The sequence below is a fragment of the Crotalus tigris genome, unplaced genomic scaffold, assembly GCF_016545835.1.
Source record: "Crotalus tigris isolate CLP2741 ecotype Arizona unplaced genomic scaffold, ASM1654583v1 scf7180000017625.6296891, whole genome shotgun sequence".
Classification (NCBI taxonomy): domain Eukaryota; kingdom Metazoa; phylum Chordata; class Lepidosauria; order Squamata; family Viperidae; genus Crotalus; species Crotalus tigris.
In genome coordinates this window covers 5,040,651-5,058,090 of record NW_024096520.1, presented here as the reverse complement: position 1 = coordinate 5,058,090, position 17,440 = coordinate 5,040,651, and the positions used below count along the sequence as shown (strand labels likewise).

The window sequence follows — 17,440 nt, the reverse complement described above, 5'->3', positions numbered from 1 at the left end:
CATTGAGAAATGTATCATACTACCTGGGCATATGTAAAGTGCAAACCCTTGAAGTAAACTGTGATTCCAAGGGTTCTCTAGTAAAATCAAATTAAAAAAAATGTTTAACAGTCTGGACTATCACCCTGAACATATGCAAAAGAAACTGTTGTTAATATGATACCTACTGAACTAATATGCAGAATATGCAACAATAGAATTTCCCTTAAATATACATCTGGAACACTGAACCATCTTGCAGTGAGATATAGAAATCATGCTTGTTGTAAAAAACCTGGCCCAGCATATCCAAATTCTTTTCTCTGCCATCAGTCTTGACCTCTAGCTTTTACAAGCTACTTGAAACACAAACACACAGACACACACTAACCCCTGACTCTTCCAACAGTCTCCAACCTCCACTCTCCACCTGTCAGGCACTTCACATCTGCCAAACGTTTGACCTAATCCATTTTTTCATGCATTCCTCTCTTTCTGTTGCCTCTTAAAAAGTTAAATACAGTAGAGTGCCACAAAGGATGACTAAAGACTGTAACCCGCTGATAACAGCCTTCTGCCCAAAGGGATATAAGGAAACACTGGAAATATCCAAGCCTGAAACAGGCAGCTTTATGGCTTTTAGCCACTGAAATCTATATTTCCGAAGCTCTTTAATTCCATTCTGTCAGTATATTTAAACTCCCCCTTTTGGTTGTTGGGATGGACAAGGGACAAAGGTGAAGGCCGTGTATCTCTCTATAGTGAGAATTTACAGATGTTAAGGATAGACACAGTAATTACAGAACAATTTTCTTAACTGTTGTTAAACAAAATATTCTTTTAAAGTATACAACTGTAGCAATTGCTACAATGATGTAATAATGTACTGTAGGAAAAAAACAGATATCAGCATCCGATATATTTATTGGTATATTTCATTTCATTAGAACGCCTTGACAGCTGAAATGTCTATTTTATCCTCAGGCACCTGTCTGTGGGGAAAGGGAGAGTCAAAAAAAAAAATCAAGATGGCACCATGAAGTTGAAGCCCTGCATACTTTTTATTGCATTGCATGTTCAATCCAGGTAAAAATGGTCAGGATTCTCATGACCACAGCCAATATCTTGATTATAGAATATAAACTGGCAGCAAACCCCACTCCTTACTAGCACCCATAATGTAACCTAGTTTGGGTAATGAAACCTCTGCAAGGAAACAAGCAAGCTCAGAGAGCGCCAAAGACCCCTCATTTCAACCTATGGCTACAAATATTCTTCTTTATTGGTACTATCTTGATTCTTTTTAATCTCTTCAGCAAACATTCCTGATATCCATTAAAATAAATGGTATGTGCAAATGAGGAAATTGCAGATGCTGTACTTCAGACATTGTGCTTCTTAGGCTCAGCACCCCGCACCAGCAAATCCAACCCCCCAAATAAGCACATATCCCATATCACAATTGCTCACCCAAACCCAAATACAGCGAGTTGTACTGCATCCTCTTCAGCACACTTCAGACAAAATCACCTAAGCTTCTGGCAAGGCATATTATTCATCATGCACACCTTGCTACTAATGACTTGCTGGCAGAAAGAGATAGGGCCAGTTCAACTATTTGCATCATAATTAGTCTACCAAAGTCTCCTGAAAAAACTCTGATCTGTTTTATTCTACACTCAACAAATCAAGAGTCTTCACAGCAAAAGAAAGTTGATGAAGGCAGCAGCAGGATTTGTTCAGCAGCTAATACTCTGTAGCCAGCTTCCCTCTGTTTTCATGTAGGAAAGCATTTCCTCTCTGTAATAGCAGCCTGACACATCTGCCAATGCGTGCGAAGGCCACCTAATTATGTATCAATGAAATTATATGTTTACTTTACACTAGCTTGTCACTGCCAGCTCTCAATTATTGTACAGTCCCAGTCTTTTCCTGCACTGCTATGAGGCTATGCTTAGAACAGAAGCCTGCTGAATCTGTCACATGCAGTCACTACCTTTCATTTAGCCTCTGATCCCTGTGTTTCACTTCAATTTCACTTCAATCCTTGCTCAGTCGTAACATTAAATTTTACATTAAATAGCATCACTGTCTCAGCCACTTATCTATAGTACTAGGACGTACCATGGAAGGTTCTTGTATAAATTAGAAGAGATAAATTAAAGGGATTAAACATATGGATGCCCAGAAAGATCACTATATCAACGTCAGTGTTCAACTGGCATTGAGAAGACTCAGGTTTAGTCCACCTTCAGCCTTACCTTAGAACAGTGGTTCTCAACCTTTTTAATGCCACGACCCCCACCCAGTCGTAAGTCGAGGACTACTCAACCGGTCATAAGTCAAGGACTACTCAACTGGTGCAGCACCGTTTGCAGAATGGGACTTTTGGCAGGCTCAGCAGGGCAGAGACAGCCTAGACAATTCCTATTAGCTTTTGAAAGCCAATAGAATTAGACTCTATTCAAAAGAGTCTATTCTATTGGCTTTCAAAAGCCAATAGAATAAAAGGGAGTAGCACAGCTAAGGAAAAGGGGGGAAAATGGCGGACTGCGTTGTTTGGCGACCCCCGTGAAATGGTCATTCAACCCCAAATGGGGTCCCGACCCACAGGTTGAGAACCACTGCCTTAGAAGCTCATTGCATAATTTGGGGCCAATCACTCACTCTCAGTCCAACCTATCAAACAAGATTTTTGCCTTGAGGAAAAGTAGGAGGAGGAAGCACTGCTTTCAATAGGATTTCCAATAGGAGAGCCAGTTTGGCCTAGTGGTGAAGGCTCTAGGCCAGTGATGGCGAACCTTTTAGAGACCCAGTACCCAAATTGCAACCCCAAACCCATTTATTTATCACCGGGTGCCGGGTGGGCGTGGCCGCAGTGGTCACGGCAGACTGGGTGGGTGGAACCAAGGTTGTGGGGGCCAGTCCCTCGCTATCTCCGGGGCATGGCACGTGTGCCCACAGAGAGGGGTCTGAGTGCCACCTCTGGCACGCGTGCCATAGGTTCGCCACCACTGCTCTAGGCTAGGGAGGAGACCATGAGTTCAAATCCTGCCTCAGCCATGAAAAGCCATTTGGGCCAGTCCCACTGTCTCTCAGCCCAACCCATATCACAGGGTTGATGTTGTGGGGAAAATAGGAGGAGGAAAACGTGTTGGAAGATGTTTGTCATCTTGAGTTATTTATATAAATAATAAAGGTAGGATATAAATAAATAAATATTTTTTAAAAATCACGCCAGAAAAGCATGGAATGAGGGGAAAGGAAGGAAATCTCAATCCAGTGTTCTCAAATTGGATCGCCCCATGTCCCCCAGTGTCAGAGAACATCAGATGGAAAGCCTGTACTGGCCCAATAAAGCTTTCCCTTCCTTGCAGTTGCTATTATATCTAAATTAGAAACAGAAGCAAATAACTTCTTCTAATTTTGTTACTATGAATGTAATTGGGAAAAGAATTGGAATTTATATCTATGTAGGCATTATTAAAACATAAAGGTATTGTGAACCTCCCTATGACATTCCCCCCCCCCAAAAAAATAAGATAAATAATTTAAATGAAGATCTGCTGCCAAAATGGGATCCCTAGTTGTTGGTGGTGTTGTTTTTCATTTGGAGTTGAAGAAGAGCTTGTTCCATCCTATAGATATTTGTGGATGTGTTTGAATCCACAAATCTCAGTGATTATGTTTATCAACTGCTCAAAATTATGTAACTGAACTCTACTAAGGTATGCTATGCCTCAAACTGAACTGTAGCTTGTCTGTCCTCACTGAAGAATAAGAGAAATGCCACTCCTTTGACATCAGGAGAAGCTACCTCTTGATCTGTCACTGAGTTATCATGGCAGGACAAGTGTTGCTTCTCTTCCACATTCTTGGAGAGAAGTGACTGAGGAAGGTCAGCCTATCAATGTCCCTTTGGTCTCTCCTCACAGTAAGGCCTGTGGCCTCTTGTCTTTTAAGGGCCTACTCTGCTCCAATACCATCAAACATCCATATCTGCCTATCCCAGGTCCTGGGTAAGGACTCAATAGGTAGACAAAATGCCAAAAATATCATTTGCCTGCAAGCAAAAACTGGTGGGATCATAAAATAGAGAAAGTCATAGAAAATGATAAAATTAAATTGCTCTGGGACTTCAGAATTCAAACAGACAAGCACCTGCAACATAACACCCCAGACTTAACAATTGTCGATAAGAAAGAAAAAAATCTGGATAGTGGATGTGGCAGTGCCTGGAGACAGCAGAATAGAAGAGAAAGAGCTGGAGAAGATAACAAAATACAAAGACCTACAAATAGAAATAGAAAGACGGTGGCAAAAGCAAGCAAGGGTAGTACCAATAGTCATAGGCGCCTTGGGTGCAATCCCAAAACAACTGGAGCACCACTTGAACACCATTGGCATTGACAAATTCGCTATTAGTCAATTGCAAAAGGCAGCCTTACTAGGAACTGTTTCCATCCAGCGACGATATCTGTAATACCATCAAACATCCACATCTGCCTATCCCAGGTCCTAGGGAAGGACTCGATAGGTAGACAAAATGCCAAATATGCGATGATCCATAATAATAATAATAATAATAATAATAATAATAATAATAATAATAATAATAATAGTAGTAGTAGTAGTAGTAGTAGTAGTAGTAATAATAATAATAATAATAATAATAATAAAGTTGGAAGGGACCTTGGAGGTCATCTAGTCCAACCCCCTGCTCAGGCAGGAAACCCTATACCATTTCAGACAGATGGCTGTCCAGTCTCTTCTTAAAAACTTCCAGTGTTGGAGCATTCACCATTTCTGGGGGCAGGTTGTTCCATTGATTAATTGTTCTAACTGTCAGGAAATTTCTCCTTAGTTCTAGGTTGCTTCTGTCCTTGCTTAGTTTCCATCCATTGCTTCTTATCCTGCCTTCTGGTGCCTTGGAAAATAGCTTGACTCCCTCTTCTTTGTGGCAGCCCCTGAGATATTGGAACACTTCTATCATGTCCCCCCTCGTCCTTCTCTTCATTAAACTAGACATACCCAATTCCAGCAGCCTTTCCTTATATGCTTTAGCCTCCAGTCCCCTAATCATCCTTGTTGCTCTTCTCTGTACTCTTTCTAGAGTGGCCATTGATTGGTCAAGAAAGAAAGGAGAGCTACACTTGATGAGTGTCAAGCTTGGTAACAGAAAAGTTCAAAAACTCTGTCTTCTCTCTAAGCTACACATTTTTACCTAGACATGATTATGGGGCTTGTCAGGTCAGGGAGAGATAACAATAAAGGCAGGAAATGTGCAAACAAATGCAGACACAAACACATGCACACACACTCAATCACTCATAAACAAACAGATCAATAGCTGCAAATAAACAGCAGTTAGGACACAGTGGGATGGCTTAGGGCCCCTAGCTATTGCTAGACTGCATCTCCAGCACATTCAGCCAGCAAAAACAATTCTGAGGGATATTGGGAATTGCAGTTCATCAACATTTCTTATCCCTGAGCAACAGAAACTGACAATGACTGTCAATAATGGCAAAGAGTCTGATGGTGCCTCAGAGAGGGACATTCTTAATCTTTCAGGATTGCCAGGCATTCAACCAACTTCAAATACTTTTTTTTTTTAAGCTGATACTTAGAAGAAAGTTCCATTCCAGTCATTACACAAAATCTGACTTCACTGAATTTCATTTGTACAATGGTAATACAATACTCTGGGTAAATGCACATATAATTAATTAAGCCATCCATGAAATAGAATTATTTTTAAAAAATGCCGATTGATGATACTTTTTGTTTTCAACCCCTCTTTCCATTTATAAGAAAACTGACATTTAATATAGGAAAATCAAGATTTTGGGCCCTATGTTGAAGAACGGTGAAAGCTGAATAAGCTTTGCCATTCAAGATTTTTTCCCCTTCCATAAGAATTTTTTTATTTGGATATCGATAACAATAACAATAGAGTTGAAAGGGGCCTTTGAGGTCATCTAGTCTAACCCGCTGCTCAGGCAGGAAACTACCATTTCAGACAAATGGTTGTCCAGTCTCTTCTTAAAAACTTCCAGTGTTGGAGCATTCATAACTTCTGGAGGCAGGTTGTTCCACCGGTTAATTGTTCTAAGAAGTTTCTCCTTAGTTCTAGGTTGCTTCTCTCTTTGGCTAGTTTCCATCCGTTGTTTCTTTTTTTTTTTTTTTAATTAAAATTTTTTATAAATTTTTACAAAAAGACAAAAAAAAACAATACAATACAATACAAAAACAAAGCAAAACAAAACAAAACAACCCTTCCCCAACCCTCCCCAAAACCCCCACTCCCTCCCCCCCTGGAGCTTCCCAGAGCAGAATATAGGTTTAATTAAAAAAAGTTAAAAAAATTATATGAAAAAAAAGAATATAACACTAAAATATATGTGTATATATAAAAATAAAAGTTATAAAAAAGCTAGATGATATTTTTTATATCCAATTTAAATTGTATAAACTTTATCCATTTATCCCAAACAGCAAGAAATTTCTCTTGCGATTGTTCTTTTAAGAAAGCCGAAATCTTTGCCATTTCCGCCAAATAAGACACTTTAAGAAACCATTCCTGCAAAGTAGGCAAAGATTCCTTCTTCCAATATTGTCCTACTAACAGCCTTGCGGCTGTGATCAAGTTCAACATCAATATAACCTCCTTTGTATCACAATCAGTAACTATACCTAATAAAAATAATTGTGGAGTAAATTTTACCCTCCTTCTAAAAATTCTCTGAATATTCCACCATATCTTAATCCAAAAAGCTTTTATATTTCTGCACGACCACCAGATATGATAATAGGTGGCATCCAAACAACCACATCTCCAACATTTAGGCTGTAGGTCAGGGTACATAAAAGACATTTTTTGTGGATCAAGGTGCCATCTATAAAACATTTTATAAAAATTCTCCCTTAAATTCTGTGCTTGTGTAAATTTAACATTTCTCACCCAGATAGTTTCCCAGGTATCCAGTAGAACTGGTTCACCAAAATTCTGCGCCCATTTAATCATACAATCCTTAATTAATTCTGTTTCTGAATCCAATTCCACTAGAACCCCATAAATTCTCTTAATATGAGTTTGTCTTTGATCCTTCACTTGCTTAATAAGATTTTCATCTTCTCTGAGGAAACCCACCTTACGATCCGTCTTCCATCTGTCTACTAATTGCCTATATTGAAACCAAGAATAAATAATATTTTCATGTGCTAGCTCTTCCAATAGTTTTAACTGGCATCCGTTGTTTCTTGTCCTGCCTTCAGGCGCTTTGGAGAATAGCTTGATTCCCTCTTCTTTGTGGCAATCCCTGAGATATTGGATCACTTCTGGATTTTGTGCTTTCAATCAAAAAAAAAAAAAAAGAAACTTTAACTCTGGTTTTGCCGATTAGATAGATTTGCTGTTATAGAAATGTGTAAAAGTAAAAAGTTGAGGTGGTAATGTTATCTTATATTGTGCTAAAAAGAGTTGGAAATCAATGCCTTTTTCCTTCTTCCCTTGTACTTAATGTTTTCTTTCCCTCTTTCTTTTCTCTTCCCTTAATTTCCTAGTTTTATTTTTATCTTATACATTGATAAAACAATAAAAGTTACATAAGAAAAGTGACTTTTCCTAAGGGCCCTTCCAAATCTACTGGCCTATATCTGCACTGAATAATGGAAATGATCATTCAACATATATGGAAAGCATCAGGTTGAGAAATGTTGAACCAAGAGTCCCTGGACAGAAATCTACAGTCCTCCCAATGAGTACATAGTCAGGCTAAAGCAAGTCTGGTTTCCCTCACTTTTCACATGGTTGAATTCTACTGTCCAAAAAGGAAGGCCTTCATAGATTGATTAAATCCAGAACCAAATATTTCCTACTAGCACCACCATTAAGCTGAACAAGTGTTAGACTCAAGAAATCAGACCAACAGGCTATTGCCTAGAGCAGGGGTAGGCAACCTTGGCTCTTTTATGACTCGTGGACTTCAATTCCCAGAATTCCTGAGCCAGTCATAAAAAAAGCCAAGGTTGCCTACCCCTGGCCTAGAGAGTATCTCTCTTTAAAGAGACTTTACAATCACCACTCCTACATGACTCAGGACTAAAAAACCCCAGGGCCTCTCCTTTCAAAGAGCAGCTGCAGGGGATAGGGCACTTTTGGAGCTAAGCACTGGTGTTTCCCCCCATTGGCACCTTTCCTATCCACAGTGCCCACACTCTTCTGCTATCCTGCCACTGCTGGCAGCCCTGCACATTGCTGTGCTTGGGTCTGGCACGTCTCTCACACACAGTGAAAGAGAGCTGTAAGATGAGCTCAGTCCAGTTCCAGAGATTGGGAGTTTGGTGCCACTGAGTCAGAGGAGAGGCGTGCGGGGAACTGGGTGGAAGGGAGAGAGAGGCTAAAAATATCACAGAAGAGCAACACACAAGGAGATCTGCTGGGTGGAAAACACAGCCAGGCAAGGGCAGGTAAAGACACCCAGAAGAGACCTTGCCTCTCTGTTTAATTCCTGTGGAAGCTGAAAATCCAACGAATCGTAAACCCTGATTTGCTGGGACTACCGCTCCTAAGGGCCAGGATGGCCAGTAGCAACAAGCTATGAATATAGATTAGCTTTTCTACTAGGCAGGAACCCTATGATTCAGCAAACATATAGGAAACACACTGATGTGCCTATTAATCCTCAGCTACTTCTAAGGATTACTGCCCAAACCACACAGTCTCGCACTTGATATCAAGGCATTTGTCACAACATTCTGTTTCACAACATCCAAAAAATGAAAAGTTGTTGTTTTTAAAATAAAGTCTGTATCTAAGAGTTTTGTAGAAGGGAGATTGGGAGTGGAATAGGGGAGTGACTGTACTCATGACTGCAGCCAGAGGAACAATGATCCGGCATCAGAGACTGCTAAACTTGTTCCTGGAGATTAGGACCAAATTGATCACTCAGTAGAACAAAGTTCAGTTAGAGAAGTTAGGAGATTCTTTACTTGCAGCAGGGAAAGTCAAGAGGTGCAGAAATCCCGGGAATACAATCTTTCCCTCTAGTCTACACAATGCTTCATCCTCTTATGCTTTTCAGATTGAGCACTGAGCACTCAATCTGGAGCCTTCTTCAAAGCACCACATCTCTCCCTTGCCTTTTTCTTGCTCTCTCAATGGCTCTTTTTGGCTTGTACATTTAGCTCCGATTGTCTTCAGTTCCCACTCAAGAAGACCACACAGGGAAGGATTCCTGCATCTTTTGGTAACGGGGCAGAGAGTTACACCTGCTGAAGGGCTTGACTTCTGCACAACTGTTAAAACGTCCGCCACACGTCCAACAGCTGCACGCCAGCCCAAACGGAGGATTCTATCCCAACACCGATAATGCAGAAGAAATCAATGTTACCTTTGCTCCTGGGGCTTGACAGAAGCTTATTGATAACTTTTTCCCACTCTCTGGGAAGGATGTGTTTGCTCAGCTGCTGGCAGAGGAAAAGACACTGTTTTTGTGGAAAAAGAATGTCACAGTGTGGGAACAGGTGCCGGTGAAATACAGGGGTGATTCAGGGGGGTGACAGCACTGCAGGTCAGGAGGGAATCTTCTTAAACCCAGAAAGAGAGAGATTGCCTGCTCCCCTCCAGAGTGACAGGAGCAATTCAAACATCCTGCAGAGAGCGTGTTTCCTATTACTGCTGTATTTCATGCTTTGGAAAAACATGTAGACTTTGAAATTCTGACACAATTGTTAAAGGCAGGGAACAACATTTATCTTTCGCAAGGGAGATTCTTGGAGGTCAATTTCTTTCTCTTGCAATGCTTTCAACAATGGCTGTTATGACAGCCTTCTTCCTATTTGTGTTGAAGTGAGAAGCGCTGCCAAGGGCTGCTTAGCTGGCCAACTCCCCTAGGCAGTCTACTTGTATTCCTCTGAAAAGATCAAGTGATGGATTCTCTTATTCACGGAAACATTTACTGGGTCCTCTCGTTCCTGCTGCAATGGGATTAGATTGACCATAGTGAGTTTAACACCAGAGTCAGCATTGGAAAAGGGCAGCAGGGAAGGATCCGGCATTCCTTAGACTGTGGGTCTGTGGCAGTAGCAACTGGGCCTGCGCCTGCATGCCTAGCCAGACAATGGTAGCATTGAGATGGGGATATTTCAAGAATCTGCTTGAGATCCTCATGCTGCACCCACAGAGTTAAACCCTCTCTGAACAGCTCATGGGCTTTATGGCCTTCTACCCACTTCCTTTGGGCAACACCCCAGATTCAGCCAGCTTTCCTGCTGTATGTCTTCCCAACTTTTGTGGTTTGAGGTCTTCTAGGTCTTTCCTTTTATTTTCTTTTTAGCGGTGATATGGCCCTTTCCCTAACTTGTTGTCCTCTAGATATATTGAACTGTAACTCCCAGAATCTAGTTAGCTTTAGTACTAGCTAGCACGGCAGAAGATATGCTGGTTGGTAACTCAGCAAGTTGGCTAACAATTTGGAGGAGACAATATGGGGAAGGCTGGCTAAAGACTTTTCAGCCTGCATTAAATAAGTTGACAAAGATATGCAACAATGAAAAGAAACTTGGGTCAGTTAGAGTGTAACCTTGGATGTGCCTGTGCCACACCTGTTTCTCCTTCTACCCAGGTGTACATATGCCTTGTCAGGATGTCTCAGCTTGCCTCATCCTCCATTGGTTCCATGACTCACTCTCTCTTTTCTGAGTGTATGAACACAAAGATTAAAGGAAAGAAAAAGATTAGGAATTCAGCATCACCATCAGGGCTTTTAACGGTTGGCACCTATAGGAAGCAAGATCCTGGAAAGAATGAGTTTGGACCAGGAATGTGAAACATGGACACGGAAAGGTTCAACCCAATGAAATAAGGGACATACAGCACTTTGAGTTGTGTAGACTGGTTGTTATTTCAATCCGGAGTCAGTACAATTCTCATCAAATACTTCAAAGCACTGAGACAAAGCAGAGCTGTTGAAATCTTGCCCTATTTCTACTCCCAGTTCTTCAGACTGTTTTGCTTTTGTTTTCACATTCTTTATAATCTCATTTACAACTGTCATTCTCCCTTTATGTTTTTAAATTGCCACTTGCTGCTTGTGCTCCTTTCTTCTTCTGGTGGCCATTTTCTTTATTTTCTGAGCTCCATAGGTTGCTGTCTCCAGCATCTCCTCCTGCCTGGGGCTGGCTCCCAATTAGAGAGGGCTTTCCACAGAGTGCCTTAGGATGGCCTCCTCCTCTATTCAGGGGAGTTGTCACATAGGAGTGCCTGATGGGGGTCCGTGGGAGAATAAGAGGGGAAAAAAAATGTCCATTTCCTCACAGCTTAAGTTTTAAACAGTAAAGCTTTTGCCTTTTGATCAGGGTTTGAGGATTAATAGGTTCCACCCCCTGAAAGAGTTTGAGAATCCCGGTTTAAAGAATGCTGTCGAACCATTGTATTAGAAGATACCCCTAGTGCAGGGGTAGGCAACCTTGGCTCTTTTATGACTCATGGACTTCAACTCCCAGAATTCCCGAGTCAGCTATGCTGACTCGGGAATTCTGGGAGTTGAAGTCCATGAGTCATAAAAGAGCCGAGGTTGCCTACCCCTGCCCTAGTGGAATACGCCAATCTGTTACCTCCAGAAATCTCATGACATCTTCAAAGCCATAGATGGCCAACTTGCTCTGTAGCAGAGTGGCACAGTAAATCCGACTGCTTGATTAACATTGTATCACTAATGGTTACATTCCAGAAGTAATTTGAGAAAAGGCCGACATGAAAGCAACCGACCCCAGAGAGTAAACAGCTAGCAATCAGAATCTCAGCAACGTGTTTGAAGATAAAGACTTCAAATAAAATGAAAGTAGGGAGAGTACTCATGTCCTTGGTCTGTTCAGAATGACCACCTGTTGCAATAGTTTCACTGTTTGCAATATATCTTATAAGAAAGTCAGTATCAATTTCCGCTGCCCAAGCATTAAGGTGCTGCTCGTTTTTTACTTTCCACTGTGGAAAGACAGTGGTTCCCTGGACATATATCCTTTCTTCTGTAAGTAGATACAGTAATATTGTCTATGTGCTATTGCATCACGGAGAGAGGAGAAAAAAGAACAGGTTTGTATTCTAAAATAGGATTTGCTCAACATTTACTCAAACCCCTCTGCCCCTTCACTTGCTAAACGCTTGTTGTCAGAAACCTATACATACTAATTTCTGGAATCTGAGCACTGGTAAACATGCTAAGCATGCACAGATGCCATATGTATAGGCTACGGTTTCATATATGTATTAGAATATTAATAATTAACATGTCCCTTCCCACAGAAGGAGAGGGCAAGTGTATCACAGGCATAATTAACACCCCCATAATTAACACTGTTCTAGACCAGTGGTTCTCAACGTTTGTGTGACGGCGACCCCGTCACACAAACGTTCTGCGCGGCGCGCATGCGCGGCGGCGCCCCGAGGGGAGAAAATGGCGGATCGCCTTCTTTGGCGACCCCCGAAAAATGGTCGATCGACCCCAAATGGGGTCGCGACCCATAGGTTGAGAACCGCTGTTCTAGACACTTATGGGTGGGATTGAGGACAAGTGAGATGAACTGAGATGATTGTGGCTTAGTCTTAAAACTCTTGAAAAAAACAATAATCGAGCATTATGCAGCTTGATGCCCACTAGCTCCCTTGGGCCTAACCAACAAAATTCGTATATTATATTTGGAGGGTACCAATACAGCTATATCTGTTTATCTGCCTGCCTCACATTTCTAGGTCATCAACAGTTCTGGTTAGCTTAACATGCAAAAACAATAAATAATCAAAGTAAAAACCCAAACACGGTGTGGAGGGGGAAACCACCAACCCCATTAACTCCCTGGCCCAACCCCAAAGATAAAAGAAACAAAAGGCTCACCTGGGGAAATAGCCAAGTTTTTAAAGGCCTCTATGATGGGATCATGTGAATCTCCAAGAGAATCCTGTTCCAGAGGGCAGATATAATAAAGAAGGCTCAGCTCCCGGGTCTTAGTAGAGGACACTGCGTAACTGATGGTAGCTGACTCTGCCAGATCTTCCAGGTAGACAGAAACCATGGGAAGCAGACAGTCCCTGAAATAGTCAGGCCTTATGCGCTACATGGGATCTTAAAAATAACATCCGGCTCCTTGAATTGCATCCAGCAGCCAACAGGAAACCTTCATAGTTCATGAAGCATGGGTGTTGCATTTCTGTGGCCTGTCCTGACGATCACTGTTTGTATCGTTCTGTTTTATATCAGCTGTTGGAGAAGAGTCATCACAGCTGGTTCCATAATCCTTTTTCTACTTGATAAATGTACAGTTATCTTTTTTTTCTTTTTTTTAAAGCATATCTCCCTGCATCTTTTACAGTACCCTGACTTTCCAATATTTGCAAGAGACAATATTTTCTCTCTTTGGCATGTGGTGAAAAACATTTTCTGCTAATTCTTGCATACTGCTACAAAAGGCAAGCTAGATCAGTGGTGGTGAACCTATGGCATGGGTGCCAGAGGTGGCACTCAGAGCCCTCTCTGTGGGCACACACGCCATCACCCCAGTCCTAGGCCTTCATCTGGGTTTTATAAAATCTTTTCGCTTTAGGCCTCCGCTGCCGTGTGCAAAAAAAGAAAAGGTTCAATCAATCAGTCAATTTCAACTTCTCGCGGGAAAAAAAAAGATCTTGCAAAGTTGGAATTGATTGATTGAATTTTTTAGTCCCACCCAGTCTGCTGTTACCACCGCAGCCACACCCACCCAATGGGCCACACCCACCCGGCACCCGACGATGCATAAGTGGGTTTTGGGTTGCAGTTTGGGCACTCGGTCTCTAAGAGGTTCGCCATCACTGAGCTAGATGTTTTCCCTGCCCTCCTATATGGCAGCAGCCATAAAGTTGACTTCTGGGGATTCTGTGTATTTATTGTTAAACTGGTCCCCAGACTTTCCAGTCATCCAGGCAGCTTTCAGCACCCTGGCTGAAATGGAGCTGACTGTGATAAACTCAGTAAACCAGCAATATATTATTACTACTGCTCATACATAACAGTTCATTATATCCATGCTGTGTCCTTTGCTCATCTGTTCAAAATAGCACCAACCTTCGTTTAAAAAACCACACACCTGTTTCTTTGGGCATTTTCAAATTTAACTTTGAGCAATCTGGCAAATGCAGACAAAAGTCAGTTACAATAAGAGGATCAAAATAACAGAAACTCAGTACTGAAGTGGTAGAACAATCACTCAAGCACTACACAAAATATAATTGATAGGATAACTTTCTATTCTTTTTCTGAGGACAGTTAATGAGGTTATGCAAGAAGACAATGAGCTGTTGCAGAAACCTCTTAAACAAGAGTAATAATGGACTTGAAGCAGGGAGATCCCTTGATTTAAGAATGGGTATCACTCATTGTCAGAACTAATGGGTTAGCGCATGAATCTCTTTCACTATAATACTGGTCACTGAAGGGTAGGACTGCCAGATCAGAACTATAGAAACATGGATGATCATTAGATGGCATCAAAGAAATATTGAATCGTTTTCTGCATCTATTTATTGACACCTAATAACATCAGGATTGCAGCCTGGAGTTGGTAGCGCTGTGCATGAATAAGAAACTTGGGAGCCCATTTCTTATCAGCTCCAGGCAACATGACAAATGATCAGTCATGATGTGATCTGGAGTCTAAGGAGAGTTGGAAGATGGAGCTTTAATGTGCAGTGTGTCAGTTTATTGATAATTTCACAAGGTATACAAATCATATTATTTTATAGCTATCAATTGTTTATTTTTTAAATATCTGATTTGTCTTTTTATTTTTACTGGGAATGATCTATTTAGGTAGAAAATCGTGGAACAGTTGTACAAATGCCTATAGAACTTAATGTTTTTTAGGTTTCTGAAAGGGTTCCTTCACCATCAGTAGGGACACTTATAATTCCTCCTATCTACCTTCCCCTGCTTGGATATCGAGGATTTTATGAGTATTTCCACAAATATTCCTACATACTTTTTTATACCTTTAGAAATAGCTAAAATTCCAGACTTTCAATGCACCAAATTATCTCTTTGAGAGTTCTGTACTTTACCTTTTGTTAGCCTTTCCCTTTATATGTAAAGCGCTGGGCAGTTTTCCAGCAAACGAATGTTCTTAAGCAAAAAAATGATGATCCTGTTCTGTTGTATTCCTATGAATACAACTCTAATTCTAAAGAGGTGAAACACCTGGGCAAAGGAATTTAAAACTTACTTTTAAGAGACAATTCTTTTATTCATTAACATGCTACAATCAACCAGTTATTAGAGACTTCGTAGTAAACAAAACATTATCACAATTTTAGGAAACAGAAGAATGATTATTATGAACTAGAAAGCTTTTTTCATCTTTCCAAAGTTTAGCAATATTTATAACTTAACAGCTTACATAAAGCTCACTGATCAATGAATAAGTTTGTATTTTTGGAATTCTGATGTAAAAAAAAGAGTACATACACAAATACTGTGCATCACCTTCATGTACACTTGTACATTCATGTCTATGGAGATTCTCAGTCATCCAGCTCATGGTTGTTTCAAAGATGCTTTTTCAGGAGGCAACTGGACTTTCTTGTTTTTCTTTGAAGACATTTTGCTTCCATCCAAGAAGCTTCTTCAGCTCTGACTGGATGGTGGGGAATTGAAGGATTTATATTCCTTGCAAACAGCTGGTCATTTGCATTCTTTATTTAGAGAGTTGTTGAGGCCATTTGGAGGTTTATCTGTGTCCTCAAGGTTACCTGAGTAGGGACACATGGCAGAAAACATCCTGCAGCCAAGAAGTCTCCACCTTATAATTACAAGCAGAATGTAGAAAATAGAATATCATGTAAAAGAAGTTTTGCATCTGTGTCCTAGCCTATTGATTGGTTGACTGATTTTATCTATTGAATTTATATTTGCCCATATGATCCTGGGTGGCATACAGCAAAAACTATAAAAATAAAAATGTCAAAAGCAATCAAATTAAGAAGTTAAAAAAGGATAATACACAAGATATCAGATCACCAAGACAGCCACCTCAATATTTCACTGGTCCCCTGAGATTTCCAGGCCAGATGACCTAGCCAGGTCTTGAAGAACTTCCATCAAGTAAGCAGGGATGGAGATGGCCTCACTTTGGGGCAGGAGGGGGAACAATGTTCCAAAAGCAAGCACCACTGCTCATCAAGGATAGTCATTGACAGATGGGATGTCTCTCTTGCTGGATCTGATGAGATGGGCAGATGTAATCCAGAAGAGGTGATCTCACAAATAACCCAGCTCCATGCCACAAAGTGTTTTGAAGGTCAAAACCAACACCTTGAAGTGGACCTGCAAACAGACTGGCAACCAAAGCAGCTCACAGAGCAGAGATGTAACATGAGCTGTTTTGGAAGTAGACATAACTGCTTGTGCCACTGTGTTTTGCACCAGCTGAAGCTACCAGATAGTCTTCAAGGGCAGCCCCATACACAGCGCATTACAGTAGTCCAATTAGGTGGTGACTGTCATGAGTGTTTGTGAGCAGAACCGCCTGGTCCAGGAACAGGCACAACTGGTGCACAAAATGAAGCTGTGAAAAAGCCCAGTTAGCCACAATTCTTTGACTAGGAGCCATGAGTCCAGGAGAAGCCCCGGGCTGCGCACTGGGTCTCTCTGGGACTGTACAACCCATCCAGAAGCAAAGATGCCATAATCCCGGAACTGGCAGGATCCAAAACCCAGAGCCACTTAGTCAACGTTCAGCTGAAACCCGATATTCTTCAGATCCTCCCAGCCTCCAGACACCTCCAGATTCTTTGAAAATAAATGCCACTAAATTGAACAGTGCTCTTTCCCAGGTAAATTTGTATGGTATGTTACAAAGCTCTTCATCTAAAATGATTCTAAAGTGATTCTCAGATTCTATATTAATAGCATCTTCCTAGATCATATTGTGTATTTTGTATGTTACTTGATTATTGCAGGATAATGTATTTATGACATTGCATTGCAGAATCTAAAAGAATTATGGCCACATTTCATTTCTATCCATCTGTATCCTCTTAAAAAATCATTATATTTATTTAGTAATAAGGTCCACAAATCCATCTCGAACTGGCATTATGTTGCCCAGAGACATAATGCTCTGTAAATAATCAGCCACATTTGTACACGAGGAAAGACACGTTGTGCAATGCCTGTAAGACATTTGGGATTTAAAAATGTCCCAAATATGATTGTGTCAACTGCTTTTTGCTTAAGGTCGTAACACTTGTAAATAGTTAGTGTGGTTCCTGTCCCCAGTAGAATGAACACACCAGATGATGTATTCTACTCCAAATTTATTTTCCTTTTAGGAAGTGAACACAGAAATATTAAAGGCATCTCTTCCTTACATAAACAATCCCGTCTCATCCCTGTTGCTAAGATTGTAAACCAATCGATAGACAAAATTGGCC

At 41.0% G+C, this 17,440-nt stretch overlaps 1 long non-coding RNA gene across 1 annotated transcript; it reads right to left on the bottom strand.

Annotated features, from left to right (window-relative positions):
- Positions 1-10,978: 10,978 nt before the first annotated feature.
- On the bottom strand, positions 10,979-15,636 carry LOC120304008. The gene is made up of 3 exons (XR_005555585.1): positions 15,474-15,636; positions 12,876-13,238; positions 10,979-11,245 (listed from the first exon to the last, which is right to left on the bottom strand). It is a non-coding gene; the product is annotated as an uncharacterized LOC120304008 (long non-coding RNA).
- Positions 15,637-17,440: the final 1,804 nt, after the last annotated feature.